The sequence below is a fragment of the Eurypyga helias genome, unplaced genomic scaffold (assembly GCF_000690775.1).
Source record: "Eurypyga helias isolate BGI_N326 unplaced genomic scaffold, ASM69077v1 scaffold18409, whole genome shotgun sequence".
In the NCBI taxonomy this organism is placed as follows: Eukaryota; Metazoa; Chordata; class Aves; order Eurypygiformes; family Eurypygidae; genus Eurypyga; species Eurypyga helias.
Window position 1 is genome coordinate 27,611 of NW_010272922.1, and position 17,646 is coordinate 45,256.

Below are 17,646 nucleotides of genomic sequence, written 5' to 3' on the forward strand. Positions count from 1 at the left end.
GAAGGAGGGGATAAAGTGATCTTGCAGATATGCTCGGCTCCCAGTCGGCAGCTACCTTGGGAGCACAGACAAACGTTTGCCACAACACCAGGCAGGGAAATTCCACTGGGAAAGTTTCACTGGATTCTCACCTTAATTATTCAGATTGGTTTTCAAACCATGATTTCTTCATACCACCTGGAAGACTTACTTCTTAATAAGTGTTTAGTCACCCATCTTTGCCTTCTACAACTACCCTGACAGTCACATAATCTTTGCAAAATTTAAGCAGCATGTTACGACAGTTCCCCTCGGTTAGTAACACTCAGCAAGTTGTCTCATCAAATAAAATAACATTTTAGGGTGATGGAGCAGGACAAGGAGAAAACTGAGTTGAAAGTGACAGTGACTTTGCTTTGAAACTTGAGGCTACTGCTTAATACTATCACTTTTTTTAAAAAAAAAAAAAAGAAGGTCTTTAAAAACCAGGAAAAGCTCATTGAAAGCACCAAGTCTCAGAAAGTCATACTGGGGTGTAACATCAGGATAATTTAATTTTTTTCTTTTCTAAAAGGACTATGAGCAAGTTGCAGTATGCTTCTTGAGTTACTTATTCATGTGGAAATTCCAGTACTCCATCTGTAGCATTTAAGAGAAATTTATTGCCTTCAAGTTGGTGACATCAAACTTCATGCAACACATGGAAGTTAATGAGATAGTTCTGTTCTATAGCAGCATAAGGCCCTTTTTTAGGATGTCTTAACTCCAAGAGACTGGAGTTAAGTATTTCTTTCAGCCTATGGCATTATGGCCTTCCATGGATCTCTTCTACACTAGATTTTGAAATCGACAAAAGCAAGCATCTTTCATGCAACTGATGAATACATTCCAAAATTTTCAAATCATTTTATGACTTTCATCTATGAACTGATTCAAGCCTCTGCATTATAGGATTATGTGGAAGACAGATATTTTACACACACAGCTGAAGAAATAAATGAAACAAATACACTGACTGATACCCCCGACATGACAAAATGGTCGGCTTAGATGAACAGTTGCTTATCACTTCATGCTACTGATGTAAAGTCACCATGAAAAACATGACTGAAAGAAACACATGCACTGTGTCACTGTTCTATTCCCAGAAGTACATTTTTTTCTTTATACACTTCCTCCCATCTTGGAACAGAAACTACTTAAGTAAGGGAGAAATGATACAGACCAGAAAACACACAGAAAGAGAAATAATACTACACTGCCTCTCCCATACAGTGTTACACACAAACATACACAGAGTCTACATGGCAGAAAGTCTGGAATTAATTCAAGATGTCTGTATTTTATAGAATAACCAAAAGTCATGCACGGGATGAAAGTCATTTTTCAAAAGCAGGTATTAATGTAGCTAGCCTCTCTATATTGCTCAAACCCATGCATGGGAAGGGTATGCACATTAACGTTGTGGAACGTGTCCAACCATCTCGGAGGGTGGTTCTGTTACTATTCTTTAACTAAATTGGGTTTAGTTTTTTAAAATTCTGGATTCCTATTTTCTTAAAAAGAGCACAAGACTTCTGACACATTGTGTTCACTGCATAAAATCTCCACTGCTCTTCATGCTAACCTTGAGCTTAGTCCAAATTCATCCACATAAGTCTAGATTCACAAGCTAAAGTTTACTTTACGGAAGTCAAATGTGTTTCAGTCAGCAATGATGCTACCTACTCAGCATTCTGATCCCCAAATCAATGTCAAGGTACTTCCTTTCATCCCTCTACATTGCCTGCTTATCTCACACTCCCATTCCCTTCCAGGATCAACCTGTCCCCAGACATGCTGCAATCTCTTGCATCCTCTGGTATGTAGTGTTAGCACCAGTACTCTGTAAACCTATGGATTGTGGAAGGAAAACAGCCAAAATCATGTGAGTCACAACAGGAGTAAAGTTCCACTACACACATATCCTTTAAAGCATTTGCTGACTGGCCATCAAGGACAACATTTAGCTAAATCATTAATTTCAGCAGAGGGTGGACAAGTTGTCGGCCAACTTGATAGATAACGTATGACTGCAGTGTGCACATTGCAACTTCAAATTTCGTGGGCAAGGCACCAGCAATCAGAGCAGCACATCATTCTACTGCTTTTCAGAAGTCCTTTAGATGAGGTTACACAAGACACTTATCACAGCTAGGTCTAGATTGAAGCTCTAGGTAACTTTGTTTGGATTACTCAGACTAATAATCACATTCTCATTAGTTACACAGATTTGTTGTGATAGACACCACACTAGATCCACTCACCTCGTGAACAAATTATTTTTAATAACTACAATGCCAAACCCAAATATTTAAGTTCCATTTTGATCATTAAGTATCGAAGTGACTCTCAAAACAAGTGAGATACTACCATGATCTGTTTAGAAGGCAGGTGGAATACCCTCTTCAACTCCCACACTTTTAACTCCCATCAGCTATTACCTTTCTGCAAATGGATTGGCCATACTGAAAGATCCCAAACACAGGAGGAGTTTCCTTCAGTTTTGTTTGCTTAGCATATCACGCTGCTACAAGTTCCCAGAATGTCGAGTGCTCTGCTGCAAAATCCCATCTGTTGCGATACACTTCGAAACAACTTCATCTGCGGGTCAGTCCCAGAAAGCCAGTGCTATCAACTTTCCACCGCAGAGTTGCCACTTAGCAGTCTCTTACAGCACAAAACGTGTATGATAAGACTTCCATAACTATCATGTCAAATAATACAGGTTTGTGGAAAAAGCAGTGTTACTACAGGAGAGAAACAATAACCACCACAAAATGTTTAAGGCTCTTCACAGGATATGTTTTAGCCTGTTTTTCATTAGTATTGATACATATCTTCGTATGCTAGCTTATTTAGAGGAACCACAACCAATATCTGATAGTGGTAGAATCTACAGGTAAGGATTGATAGTTTGGAAGACAGTTTATCCTCTTTTGATGCTAGTTTAATAGTCAAACAAGTGAGCAAGTTAAAATGACACATGTAATGCGGCAATAAAAATTATCATCCCATCAAAGAGTTAACTTGCTCACCACTTTAAAAGATACAGCTTACCAACCAGCAATTCAGTCTGTCTTTGCATAAACACATGGTGCTGCACTAAGTAGGAGACATTCAAGAGAAAAATGCAAATTGGCAGACCTGTTTGGCATAGAGACAGCAGTAACTATGGCAGAACACTGAGCTGTCAGAAGTAGACTGCATTTTTCATCCAAATTACTAAAAAACACACAAGAAAAACCTTGAGACACAATCTCTTAAATAAGCTTTGAAATAATATTTCTAGTCTATAGCAAGCAAATTCATAAACAAATCCATATCTTCTACAAATTATGTCTAGTCACACAGTCTACAGAATGGCCCACGTCTGAGTCTATGTAGAAGCATACAATTAAAAATACAGAATGAATCATAGAATGGTTTGGATTGGAAGGGACCTTAAAAATCAAATATTAGGTGTAATTACTTGTAATATTACAAGTTATTTCAATTTTGCAAATGCATATAGTAAGTGTATTTTCCCTTCTCACTTGACTCTGTGATGACCAAATGACAAGTTCGACAACTTCAGATATACTATGTCTGGAGAGTAACTTTGCCCTTGACATGCAAATACTTACTTCCAGAACTACCTAATCCAGAGAAATTGCATGGATTTTACTGAGGCTTATCAAAAGCAGTTCAAACTTGGTTTGTAAATAGGGAAGACGCTTAACCCCTGGAATTTTAAAATACAGGATAAGAACATCTTTCTTTAGAAGCTGCACAACATTCAATCATGAAGTCCTTACTGTCCCCAATACTACGACATGCTGCTTAGTCAGCTAAACTAGTGATTGCAACAGGAAGAATAAGAGCACCTTGATCCACTTGTTTTCTCATTAGAATGAGGATGATATGGGCAGTAAGTAACTCTTTACTCGTACAGATCTGTCCCTGTGGGCACTTGTCACAGTGGTGGTGACCACTGCACAGTTGAAGCAGTGGTTCATCTGAGGAGTTACAAGAATATTCTCAGGATGGCCTGAGACCACTTGGCCAAGTGACACAGGCAGCACATCCTTCAGTCTGCTTTCCCTCTGCAACATCAACAACTGCCTTCATATATAAAAAGTTAGGGGTTTGGGGTTTTTTGGTTTTTAAATTGACAACATGGTTCTTCACCAAATATTTTCAAATGCATCTTATCATAGAATCATAGAATGGTTAGGGTTGGCAGGGACCTTAAAGCCCATCTAGTTCCAACCCCCCTGCCATGGGCAGGGACACCTTGCACTAGCCCAGGTTGCTCAAAGCCACATCCAGCCTGGCCTTGAAGACATCCAGGGAGGGGGCATCCACAACATCTCTGGGCAACCTGTCCCAGTGCCTCACCACCGTCTCTGTGAAGAATTTCTTCCTGACATCTAATCTAGACGTCCCTGATTTCAATTTGTACCCGTTACCCCTTGTCCTATCACTACAGGCTCTTGTAAAAAGTCCTCTCCCAGCACCCTTGTAGGCCCCCTTCAGATACTGGAAAGCTGCAATGAGGTCTCCTCGGAGCCTCCTCTTCTCCAGGCTGAACAAGCCCAGTTCTCGCAGCCTTTCGTCATAGGAGAGGTGCTCCAGCCCTCTGATCATCTTCGTGGCACTCCTCTGGACTCGCTCCAAGAATCCCATCATTTCAGAAGATACAGATACAAACCAGCAACAGCCACAGGTCGACAGTACCAATACACACACAGTCACATGATCATGCTTGCTGGGTGCCAGGCCAAGCAGAGCTGGGGCCCGTCTCATCCAAAAGCCACACGTGTGTATTACTGTGGTGCCAACACCAGGGTAACCTTTACACTGCGTTTTAGTTCGGGCTTAGGTATCCTATGGTACTGGCAGAGTTAATGTTTAACTGTCTGAAGACATTTATATACACACTGCATCCACATACACCTTGCAAATAGCTCAGAAGACACATCTACTCAATCGTTATATAGCCAACAAAACCACTACTGCCCTGCCACCCCCATCCAAAACCTCCCTTGAGTGTAGCCCCCGATCCTCCCACCTCTGCTTTTATTACAAGCAGTCTCTAATTTTTCTAATTCATATTCAAAACGTGCTTTTATGCAGTCTATTTTACTGTCTAGAGTTACAGGAGTATGAGTAGCATCATGCATTCTCTCAATCAAACCAGTCAGATAGATCTGTTATTTAAAAACATGCAAAACCCCAAACAACGCTCAAGGGCTCAGATCTTGCCTGCCAACTTTCAGCCCAGAGTAATCATCCCTTAAAAAGAGATTTACAAATGCAAGTGCTGACAACTAACTTTCACACTGCAAACAGCAACACCATAAAACAAAAAGGCTCACTAGCATAAAAGATCTTTTCATTGCTCTTCCAGCAAGCACAAACAAAAATAGATTTGAGCTTGGCTTTGTGCAGAACTCATTTTAGAAACTTTAAACACAGATTAAGATAAACTTTTCACAAGGCTAACACCAAAATACACTTCCAGTAACATGAGAAAGCCTAAAATGTTTTCAAAACAAAGGTGCACTCTTAAGCTGCATAACAAACTTCCAGCTGCAGGCCAGAAACCCTTGCTGTCAGAGATAACATTTTCTCACCATCTTTCACACCTCTATGTATCCACAAGGATCATGACACTGCAGAGGAAATCAGAGCTACCACTGACTTCAGCTTTTCAAGAGTTTTAGCACCTGCTGAGCACACATCACATAGTTGATAAAGCAATAGCAGATGCCTCTTCCAAAAGGCTATTAATTTCATGCATTAACTCTTCCCTAAACAAAGCTTACCCTTTTAAGTGTTTTGAATACCCAAGGCAGATGTAGTATGTCAGGAATTAATCATGTTCTCAGCCCAGGTAAAGCTGCTCAGCTCACTCAGACACAGGATAAACTGATAGAGCATCATCAAGAAAAACTGACAAATCCTAATCCCAAAAGGCTGTAGGTTTCCCTCCCTCTCAGCATTATGAACAGTGATAGAAACTGGAGCTTGCAATTTCAATCAGATGGCTGTTTTAGAAGGCTCTCAAAGAAAGATTTCAGCTGTTAATATAAGAGTTGAACCATCATTCCACTGCATAGGGCACATATTACCATTCTGTAGATTAATAACCCTATAAAGCCACATCATTCTGATAGAGAAACCCTGTGGCAGGACTCAGAGGCTTCAATCTTTCCTTTCAAAGCATGAAAATTCATTCTCTTTACAGAGCAGATGTGACAAGCAAAGTATCACATTCAAAGGATGGCATTATTTAAAAGAAAATATACTGTGAAGTGCTTACATTACCACGGTGGACAAAATAGGTGCAAACAAAAAAGCTAACAACCCCAAAAAGCACATTTGTCAGTGGCGATCCCTGTAATCACCATTGTGCCTGTGTCAGTTGTAAACTCTGTATTACACAACAGCAATTAAAAAGCTGACATGACAAATATTTAGTCACAGCATTTGTCTACAGAACTTAAATATTTGAATACACTCCTATTTTAAAAATCATCACAAGCTCTGAATTTGTTTAACTGCTAATTAAATAGTTGGGGGAAAAGTTGAAAGTTTTGCCTCTGGAGCTTAGTGTGACCCAGACAATCATCAGTGCCAGATGAAGGTTTCAAAACGTACATGCATCCAGCGTACATGCCAGCATGGTGGCTGGAGAGTTAGATTTAAGAAACCCACGAAAAGTACCATCTGACTTGTTAGTTCTCCTTCCTGCCAAGACAATTGCTTCCGCCCCGGCACCCCAGAGGCAACTCCATCATTTACTGAGCTTTCTAACTCACAAGCAAACCTGTGTGATGGAACTGATAATTCTGCAAGTCTGGAAATTCAGATCACTGTAGTAATTAGTTGTCCAAGAGAAACCAAGCAGTGAGTTACTAAACAAAGATAAAACACCAAAAGAAACCTGATAGTGGTAAATGATAACTACTCTATACAGAGGTATATGGAAAAATTTCAGTCAAGAGCAAGAAAAATCTGAAAGGCTTAAATTACAGCCTTATTCAGTCATCTAATCGCAAACAAGGAAGACCTTGATAGTGCACAGAAAATAACAGGATGACCCCTACCAACAAATAATCCTGACTATCTTTATGTCTAGCTTTTTATGCACTGTAGTTTAAATATATATGATTAAAATAACAGGAGATATTTTCACTATATTCAAAGGTCTTCTCACAGAATTCCCACAGTTGTCCTGCTCACCAAGCAAGTTAAGTTTTACACAGGTAGTATCTGATGCACACTCAAACATCAATCAGGAAAGACTTACAAGTGTATGGATCACATGTTCCTCAATAATGCAATGCACCAGATGTTTAATAGTATATAATCTACAAAAAACCCCTTACCATTTAGGAAGGCTAGGGATAACCCACTGGGAAGAAATTTTTGTTCCTGATAAGAGTATTGTGTGCCTTGAAGACAGTGTGATTGTGTCATGAGCAGTTTTCAGTTTGCTTAGAGCTTGTTCTCAGTTTTTAGATCTGAAGCAGCACTCTCCTGACTGCAGGCTGAAGCACATAACATTAAGAAACCCAACTTATTAATTAACAGGGGTTGCTTCATGTAGCACATCCATCACAAAGCCACAAGCTTGTTTTTCTCACTGTGAGTGGACTAACAACACACGCCCTGCAGGTTATCCATCAAGATGCATACTTAATTTCTATTATAACTATCATGTCAGTTACGATCTTTTTTGAAATAGTCATCTGATAAAAGTACCAAACTGTTCATTAAAATAAACCCTTCACTTCCATTTGTGCATTATCTGAGCATCCCCTCAAATGGCAGAGTTAAAGTTGTTAGTAGATGAGCCAACATTTGACAATTCTGAAACGAACGGTGGGATGCTACCTTAATACAAAGCATTTATGATCACAGTTCTCCACAAGCCCATCCTCTCAAGAAGTTTTTAGCTAGCTGAACTCAGAATCACAAATTCTACACGTGTCACCACGGCCTACAAAAAGCAGAAAACATCTCACACTGGGCGGAAAAGTCCTTTTATCTTTCTCAGGAAAGAGATGGTGAATTTGCTACTCAAACGCATTAGGCAAGTACCTCTCAGTATGATGATTTTCCACAAAAATACTCAATCACTTGTCCTGAAATAGGTCCATGAGCATTTGAACTCCTCTCTACCTCCAAGCCCTTGTGCCACTTTTTATTTTTCCAGGACAGAAAACATCACCAGCAAAAACAGAAATGCAACAAATTTGAACAATTCCCCTTTTCTACAAAGTTAAACACAGAAAACTACACCGTAGTTGCTTGCGCACACACGCTTTACTTCTGGGACCACCAGAAGAGTAGTAGAGCAGAGAAGACCCAAGCTGAACCACTGATGGCATTAATCCTTCCTTCCTGTTCTCTACGAGACCATCAGCACTACAGAACTGCAGACCAAGTAGTGCAGTCCTGAATGAAACTTCTCAAGTCCATATCACTGCTGCTGCTATCACTCTTGCCTACAGAGCATCACAGGTACTTCCTGCTGCAAGAGAAAAGTTTAAAAAAGAAAACCCACCCAGACAGACAAGTAGACAGTAACATACCCGCAGGACTTCCACAAGAAAGATCCCAGCAGAATGCCCATACTGAACCTGAGTGAAAGAACAGGTCAATGCAAACCACCAGCGCTGACAAAAAACCCCCCACACCACCAGAAAACCAATTATGCCTGAACACCCGCCAACAATGCTTCAAAGTATCCAGAGAAAGACAAGCTTGGAGTTCCAGACCCCAGGCTCCACACAGCATTTCACACCTGCCTCTGCTTCCAAGCTGTGTATGGAATAGAGACTAACATACATTTAAATGAGCCTCATTGCGGAGGGACACTAATTTGTCATACAATCCTCTAGAAACAGCCAGCCTAGATAAATGGCCAAGTATTAGAAGAAAAAAGAAAAAAAAAACAAAACCAAGCTTATGCCTAGGATGGATTAACAGAAACTGTATAATGTGATAGAAGCTCCCTCCTTCCACAGGAGTTTTTCAATTAATATATTTAAACAACTGATGAGGTTTTCATCAGAGCACAGGCATCATCTATTATACTAACGCACTGCTGACATGAATTCCTTGTAAACTCAGGTGGATGGGAGCGTTACCTGTTACGCCTGCCTGAGATAACACGCCAGCAGTCTGTGCTTGCAGTGTCCACTGCAGTGGGATTCTGATGGGCTAATACAAGTCAAAGCTGAGGCAATGTAAAAAAAGTGTTGGTATTTTCACTAATATACATAATTTAACTGCTAAAATTGTTTACCTACTACATAAATATTAACTCTAGATGCTTTGGTGTGATCTTTGATAGGCTAATTGCATCTTTCTCTGAAAACGTCTCAAAAACCTTATGCCTACAAATTAGCTGGGAGGGTATTCTACGCTTTTAATGTAATACCAATATTACATGTCAGCTACTGTTCACTGATGAAGAAATTGTTTTTCACTTAATGCAAACATTGGGACAGCATCACAAAAGCGTTTCTTAAGTTTTGTACTGTCAAATGCAAAGCCTCATCTAATTCATCATCTGCTATCATCACTCACATTGCCTGTCCGCACTGAGGTCACATGAGCTAATTCCACAACACCTCTGTACATACAGAAAGCAGAAGACCAGGGCACAATTGACTAGAAGAAGTAAATTGAATTGGAAAGAAAATTAAAGCTTCCCCTGGAGTGGACTGGGCAGGAGCTGATACCTGTTAGTACTAATGACTACGGATTTCACAAAATACTGTACATTTCTGCATTATTTTTAAAAAGGCACTTTTCAGAAATCTGGATGCCAGGTTAAACTCTTAAACTCTGATTCATGTAAAATAAGGGAAACTTTATGAAAAACTTCGCCCTATCTCCATCCTATATTACTCCTTCCCATAACCAACCAAGACACCACATAAAGAGATTAACATCAGAGACGCACACGAAAGACTTCTCAGATAAAATGTGTGCCAAAATGAAGAACTAGGGTTTATAGGAAAAATTATTTCCAGCAGGTTAATTTACTTTGGCAATCTGGATACTAAATCTGTCTCATTCTATCATACCTTCTCTGAACTCATGCACACATGAGGAATTATTATGCAAGGGCAGTATCTTGCATAATAATGTATTTTCCTTGTTTCCCTTCCCTCCTTACACAGCTGGCTTGCGCTCACTTAACCAAGGTTTTCTGGGGGGGTTTGCTTTTCTTTCAAGTATCTACTGAATGGAATTCAGACAGATTAATCTTCCTATCCCACTGCTGAAGGAAGCAACAATGAAGTATGCTAAGAGCTCACACAGAGCAGTAAGGTGTTCTGAAACTGTCACACTTCCATCAGGAGGGGCACTTTTCATTTTAAGACAAAGTGATTCCTGACTTGGAACAAAAACTAGAAAAGATGCTGAACTTTGCTGGCTAACAGGCTCGCCAGCATCTCAGCGTGCCAGTCCCACAGTAAAGGGACCCACCATAAATTAGAACTTGCAACTTGTTTTGTGAAAAAAATGTAGAGTATTTCACTAGCTGCTTCAGTTTTTTAAAGCTAAGATGCAGCAATTGATGTTGTATTTGGCCCTTCCTAATTCTTCAAAGAAACAGTCTTCAAGAGATACAACACATGACAGCACCAGCAGCTCTAGCGCTTGCTTAGAGGGAACAAGTTAAATGTTGTGCATGAACAGCGTCAGTTTAGCAATGCTGGGAACAGCGAACTTCCTTGTTTCAATTACCAAGCCTTCCTCCTCCTGATTTACCAACAGGATCTTTACGTTTTCCGCATACTTCGCTACTCTGCTAACCAGAAAATGGACAATGCACACTCCTGATGCTGCCTGTGGCTCCAGGCAGTAACGAACCCAGCTCTGCTGGGAAGGATTTTACAGACAGCACCTTCTTCAGAAAAACCTGGATGTTGGCAGAAGAGTATTTTGTGATGAAAGACAAGGCTAAAAACATCACTTGAAGTGATAAGGTTAATATTTAGGGCAGTTCCAAGGGTGAGGTTAGAAGCCTGACGTTCTTTAACAGGTCTTCATAGGCTTATCATAGAATATCATTATTATTTGGATTCCATGTTTCAAGTCTGCAATCAGTGCTGTGCTTAAGCAAGAGGAAGTCAAACTGTATTAGGAACTTCTAGGACACAATATTATTAGTGCTTTGAATTACTCTTAAACAGACACACACACAGAGCTTCAAAGCCAATGTGCTAAATCCTTTATCATCACATTCTCAGACCCAATAAACATCTAATTCAGGAAAGCAGAAATCTCACACCAAGAATCTCAACTTCAAACGCACATAGAACTAGAATTCTGGAAAAGATTCAATGCAGACTGATGAGACCACTATCACGGTGCTGCTGGAATAAAACATCTTCTGTCAGAACAGGCCTGAGGAAAGTGAGGGAAAAGGGTCTACACCTATGTAACATCCAGTTGGGAGGCACATACAGAACCAAGAAAGATGTTAATAATTACAGCGGTAAATGAAAAGGTGTGATGACAAATCTTCCAACAACAACAACAACATATACAATATCCCTTGACTATTACTGAAAAATATTTGAATAAACAGTCGTTCTGCAAAACACACAGCCTAGGATGAACTCCCCTCAGGCTTCGTGGCTTGGGTTTCCCTTTTCGGATTACTTGAAAGGAATTAATTTATCTAAAATATATTAGTTTAAGTTTTGAAACATGTTCAGGACCAAATCTAAAGTGAAATTAAACTACTTACAGAAGCAACAGCATTTAAGCCTTTGTAATAAGAAAAGGAAGCTAATGTTTTTGACAATGACTATTTCATTAACCTCTTTGCCTAAAATAGAAGTTAACCCAAATAATCCAGTCATTTTAGTATCACTTCCTCTTTTGAAAAATGCCACCAGCCTCCATTACAAGCTTCACCGATATCAGAAGCACCTCTTGCTTACTTTTAAAATCCTGTATGAAAGACTATCACCTACTGGGTGCACATTTGTTCACAGTTAGAGCACCCCACCTTTTTAGAGTATCACTGTAATCAAAACTACTGGTAATTCAGGTTTTGACTCACTGTTAAAGGATGGACTGTTCCGGTATTTCAGCTTGGATTTAAGGACAGTAATTCTTCCCTGCAACTCAAAAAAAATCACCTGGCACAGACCCTCCTAAAAATTCTGCTGATAGCTTGAATCCAGGCAGTCAAAATACACAACGCTAATTAAGAAACAGAAAACTATAATCATAACGAAACAGGTTATGATAAGCTGCAACAGGGTCATAAAGAAAACTTGATCCCCCTCCCTTCTTTATAATACAAGTCTTTTACACATTATGAAGAATCAGACAAGCAGCTTTAAATAGGAACAGGGACACAAACCTAAGATACTGGAGACATTCCAATGCAGCCAGTGATATTTTGCTCAAATTGTTACTGTTTAAAGCACCAAGGCAAACATGTTGACCATTTTCTGTCCCTATCAGGCAGCAACAACATTGAATGGGAATGAAATTCTTGAGATAAGACTGCAAATTCTGCACATATAGGTAGCTATTTCATAACCTCTGGTCCTCAGCACTTAAAGTAACCGTGCCCTGACACATTTTTTATTTTTGCTCTATTTTTTTAATTACTAGAACAAGAATCAGAAACCAGTAGGATACATCAAAACGTTTGATCACAAACCTTCAGTGCCAGGGTATGAAAAAGCAAGCTACTTTGGACATTGGCCTGTTGATTCATCAGTTCCTTGTTTGAACAACAGTCAGAGTCAGACTCTGTTGCAGGGCAACCTGTGACAGAATCACAACCTGTAAAAATGTGCTTATGGATACCAACACTGACCAAAAACATAAGCATAAAGCTGCCAAGAGACTTCACCATAACATTTCAAGCGTTTCATTAAGTTTCTGACAAGTGAGATTTATCAAATGGTTAAATATTTTTTCCTCAACTTAATTACTATTTAACTAATATTTTCTTTCTCAAGATCCCCTGTCAGATCACTGGCATCTTATGATTATAAAATACTTGAAAATAGATTGCAGAATATTAGGTCTGCTGAGAAATAACAGGAAAACCCTTGGAGTTATGAGTTTACCTTAAACAAGACAGATTGAAGTCTGCCTAACGAATACCATCAAATCAAATACTAATATTCATCATTGTTGCTTCTTTCCAGATGCTAGCAAGGAAGGGCCAGTATGAAGTTGAGGGAGAATTTATCTAAGGGAAAATACTATTCTGATACTTGTCCAAGAACACACAGGAAACCTCAAAGCAAAATTAAGCGACACAGTAACTTGCAAAAGGCCCAACACAAGCTTTATCTAAAGTAACTGTTTGTCCTACAACCACGCTCAAAACTCAGTATATTCCTGAACCAGTCCCATGTGAACTACTGATAGCATCAGAAGGTGTCATTTCTGGAGTCTACATCAGTGTTTGCTATTTTCAATAGTTAGTCATAAAGGCATTTTAGGAAGGTGTCCCTAACAAATAAAGAAATTTTGGGTCTAATTCATCAAAAACTACCATGCCAGATAGGTATAGATAGAAGCAGACACCTATAGATACATGCAACAGTCCTGAACTAGAAGTTGCATAGGGCTACTACCTTAAATACACGTGCAATGAACTTGAGATCTATGAACTCTAGATGGCCATAAGGGCAATGCAGAATAAACCACTACTGTCAGATACCCTCCCGGGGACACCGGCTCCTTACATGCCAACAGCCTTATGCGGATAACAACAGAGCTGCTGGAAGTGCAGAGGCGGCAATCCATTCAGCTTATGAACGAATGATTCCTTTTGTGTTACATCATTCAACTACCCATTAAGGAGCTGGACTGACAGGATCCAGAGTATGTGTAGCCCAGCCCTCCATGGTAAACGAGCAAGCTTAGAACAGATTAAGGCTCAAAGAAATTGGTGATTCATCAGGGCGTCAAAACAGCATTTCCCCAATTCCCTGCAATGTTCTAGGCCAAGTAGCTAGCCAGATATTAGTAAGCCCTGTAAGACTTCCAATTTTAGAGGTAATTGCTGTTCCTGAAACACATAGCCAGACACAAAATACCTGCAGCAGCACACATCACAGAATGAACAGTGCCATGGCTATCCTAATCGCACAATTATGCTCTATTACAGTCACACCTGATTTAAGTACTCCAAAGTACCTCTGTTGTCTGCAGGTATTAGTCTGTAGCACCTACTGCCTAATAGAGGGGGGACACCCCCTTTTAGAACAAGTATGTAATAACAACACACAAACGTGAAAGACCAATAACACACCAGATGATAAATCTTTGGCTCCACCACATAACCAAGACTTAAGAAACATCAGCTACAAACCAATTAATAGAATTCTTCTCTCAAACTACTTTGTGGAACTTGGCTAGATTCATTTAAATTAGTGGGTGGTACAGAAATCAACTTCTAGTCTTCAGTTTCTAACAAGTTCCTCAAACCTACAGGTTTTAAATAAAGTTTCATCATGAGCCAGTCAAAGCCAGCATATCCTTAAAAAGGAAGAAACAGGTTGTTAGAAAAGCATTGCTGCTTCTTCAGTTATCCAGCATTTAGAGCACCAAAATAGTTTTATTGAACAGGTAAAACATCCCCAAGTTTCATATTCAGAAAAAGTGCTCAGGAGTACACTGTGTTTGCATTTGGCTGCTATGGTACACTAGCTTGCCCTGAATTTCACACAGAGGATTTAACACATAGGAAAAGAAAACAGAACTTCCACAAAGCCCTAGTTTATAACTGTATTTACAACATTTTCAACTGGTACCTTTGATCAAGCGTATTAGCAGTTCAGGAGGGAAGGAGGGATGTGTGTGTGTCTTCTCTTATTTTGAAGCATGACCAAACACTAGCATTATTTCAAAGATTAAGTTCTACATCATTTTCCCCTAATTTTATGACTGGCTTATGTGGTGAAATCCACCTGTCTAGATCTTCTTTTACATGGACTAAAATGATAGTATTAGATTCAGCATGCATATGCCTCGTTTTGGGAGCAATATGGTTCAAATACCTTTCCTGGGGCCTCTACCACAAGAGTAGCTTTTACTCATCTTCTACACAGTTCTCCACATACTATTGCCTCTTACAGAACTGCAGGGGGAGGGGTTGATTTTCTTCCTTACAGCGTCCTATTTTGTAACATCCTTCCTTTCCTACTCGTACCTGAATGCAAGTACAAGAGACTGGCAATGCCCATGTTAGTTTAATATCACTGATTACATACAGGAATAAATGCAGTATTTTCAACAGTTATTTCCAAGAGTTACACAAAAGTTTTGCCTACAAATGTAATCTTGCTGGTGTGTGTTTAAAGGAGCAGAACACTACGTAAACCACATTTTTACGTCTTACGTCATGTAACAGTTGCTCACATGTGTGTGTACACACACACAGAAAAATCACACTCCCAAAGCTTGCTGCTCTCCAGACCTGAAATGGTGTTTCTTTGCTTTCCTCATCTGGTCTCTTTTGCCTTTTTCTCTGTGCCAGCAACAGCCTTCTTGGTACTGCGTTTGTTAGCTACCCCTACAGCCACCTTTGCACCTTCCTTCCCAGAGCACTTCCAAGACAAGAATGCTCTTCTCCACGAAGATCGATAAGGCCACTGCCCTTGACAAAACCTGCTCCTTCCAACACAGGCACAAGAAGAGATAAGTCAAGTGCTCTACATGCTTATTTGTGTACCTTATCTGTTAATTTACAAGAATGTGAATGTCTGATGAATATATACAGGCACCATGGAATTAAACATTAATAGCACTGAAGGGCCAAAAATCCACCTAGTTCGAAAAAATTAAACTGATGAAACATCTACAGCTAGTCACTTCTTTGTAACTCCTTTCTTGCTACCTTTCAGCTGTCACTTTAGATTTGTCACGGACTATGGCCAGAAACATGCCTCTTTCGTGTCTAGCATGTGCATTTTGTGAAGCAATGTAATAAATATTTAACAAAGAGTTTATATTACCATGCCAATTAAGCTCACAACTGATTTAAAGCCACAGCCACTGCCAGATATGAGACTTATTAATAAGAGACACAGGAACAGATCTCCACAGAACACGTAGATTAGACAAACGTGACTATTTTGCATTCCAGTAAAGCAAACCAATAAACCCCCACTCCAAGCAAGTAAAACATCAGAGACCGAAACTGTCTACATGGTTACCGCATGTCTCAAAAAAACCCAAATCCCAAAGCCGCCACAACAGCCTCCAGTTCCCAGTTTTCCATCCTGCTTTGTACTGAACCAGTTCCAGCCACATATATTGTTCAGATATGTGTACATATCAGTTCTCCATACCTTTTTATGTGTATATTTGCATTAGAGCAAGCCATAATAAGCAACCAAGGCAAAACACACTTGCACTGACACATTCATTCCCTTAAGGCATTTGCGTGTAAACATTTGAAAAAAACTCCAAAGAATTTCAAGGTAAACAATTCAATCTAACCCAGAACATTGTGTGCACTTAAGGACCCAATTACATATCATGAAAGTGTACTGTCATTTATTTAGAAAACTCCAAAGATCAAATGTTTTCTATTAATTCATTTATGCAAACTTTGTATTTCAGTTTCAATAAGGAATCTTTTTTCCCCAAGAAATATAAGACCAGTTAAACAGAAGAGTAATTTTGGCCTCCATAGTATACAGACATAAATGACAACACACCAGGAAGAATAAAATTTCCTATAGACATCACATATAACATACATAGTTTTCTGTATGTGCTTTATCAGGCCTCACCCTAGTTTTCTTCTCCCACCTCCCACAAAAAAATAACAATAATAGAAAAATATAAAATATCAGTGTTTTAATAGCTAGAGTGATTAAGATGATTAGTTTCATATCTCAAGAATTAATTTGAAGAAATGCTTGCAAGTCAGCAAAGTTCAACTGATAAAAAACAGTTACCAGATCAGAATCAAAACCCTAGAGTTGTGAAATCCCAACAAGTTTAAAAAAAGAACACAACATTATTGAACCTTTGAAAACTTATCCAATCCTTAAAAACCAGATAAGTTTGACATGAAACTTAAACCACATGAAAGGTTAAAGCCTTTCAACAGCAATCCCGAGGCAGTACTTAAGATTCCTACTCCAATTTTATTAGGGATTCAGAGGCCAACAAAACTAGGCCAGAGACAAGGCACAAGATCGGAAGCCAGAATTCCCATGGTTTTACCCCAACCGTGACTCAAGTTTAAACAGTGGTTTTGAAACCAGCTCTCTCTCTGTGGCCACAGGCAAGCCTTAACCACTTTGCCTCAATTCCTTCACCTGCAGAATAAAAATAATTATACTTATCTGCCACACAGGAATCTTGTACAACATTGTTTGGCAAGTGCACATCTGTTTAAACTGTGGGCAAAGCTACGTAGTAATTTTGAGCATCTGCACAAACTGAAACTGAGAGTGAAAACAACTTTGCTGAAGCAGCCAGCGAAGGCCCAGCGACAACAAAATCCTAGAGGCAAAACACCGTGTGCGTGGTGGCTACTTTTGCAAGCAGAGCTTTGTAACAGCTGGTCTGCTGCCTCCTGCACAACCGAGTCCCCTCCTGAGGCCACAGCCTTCACGG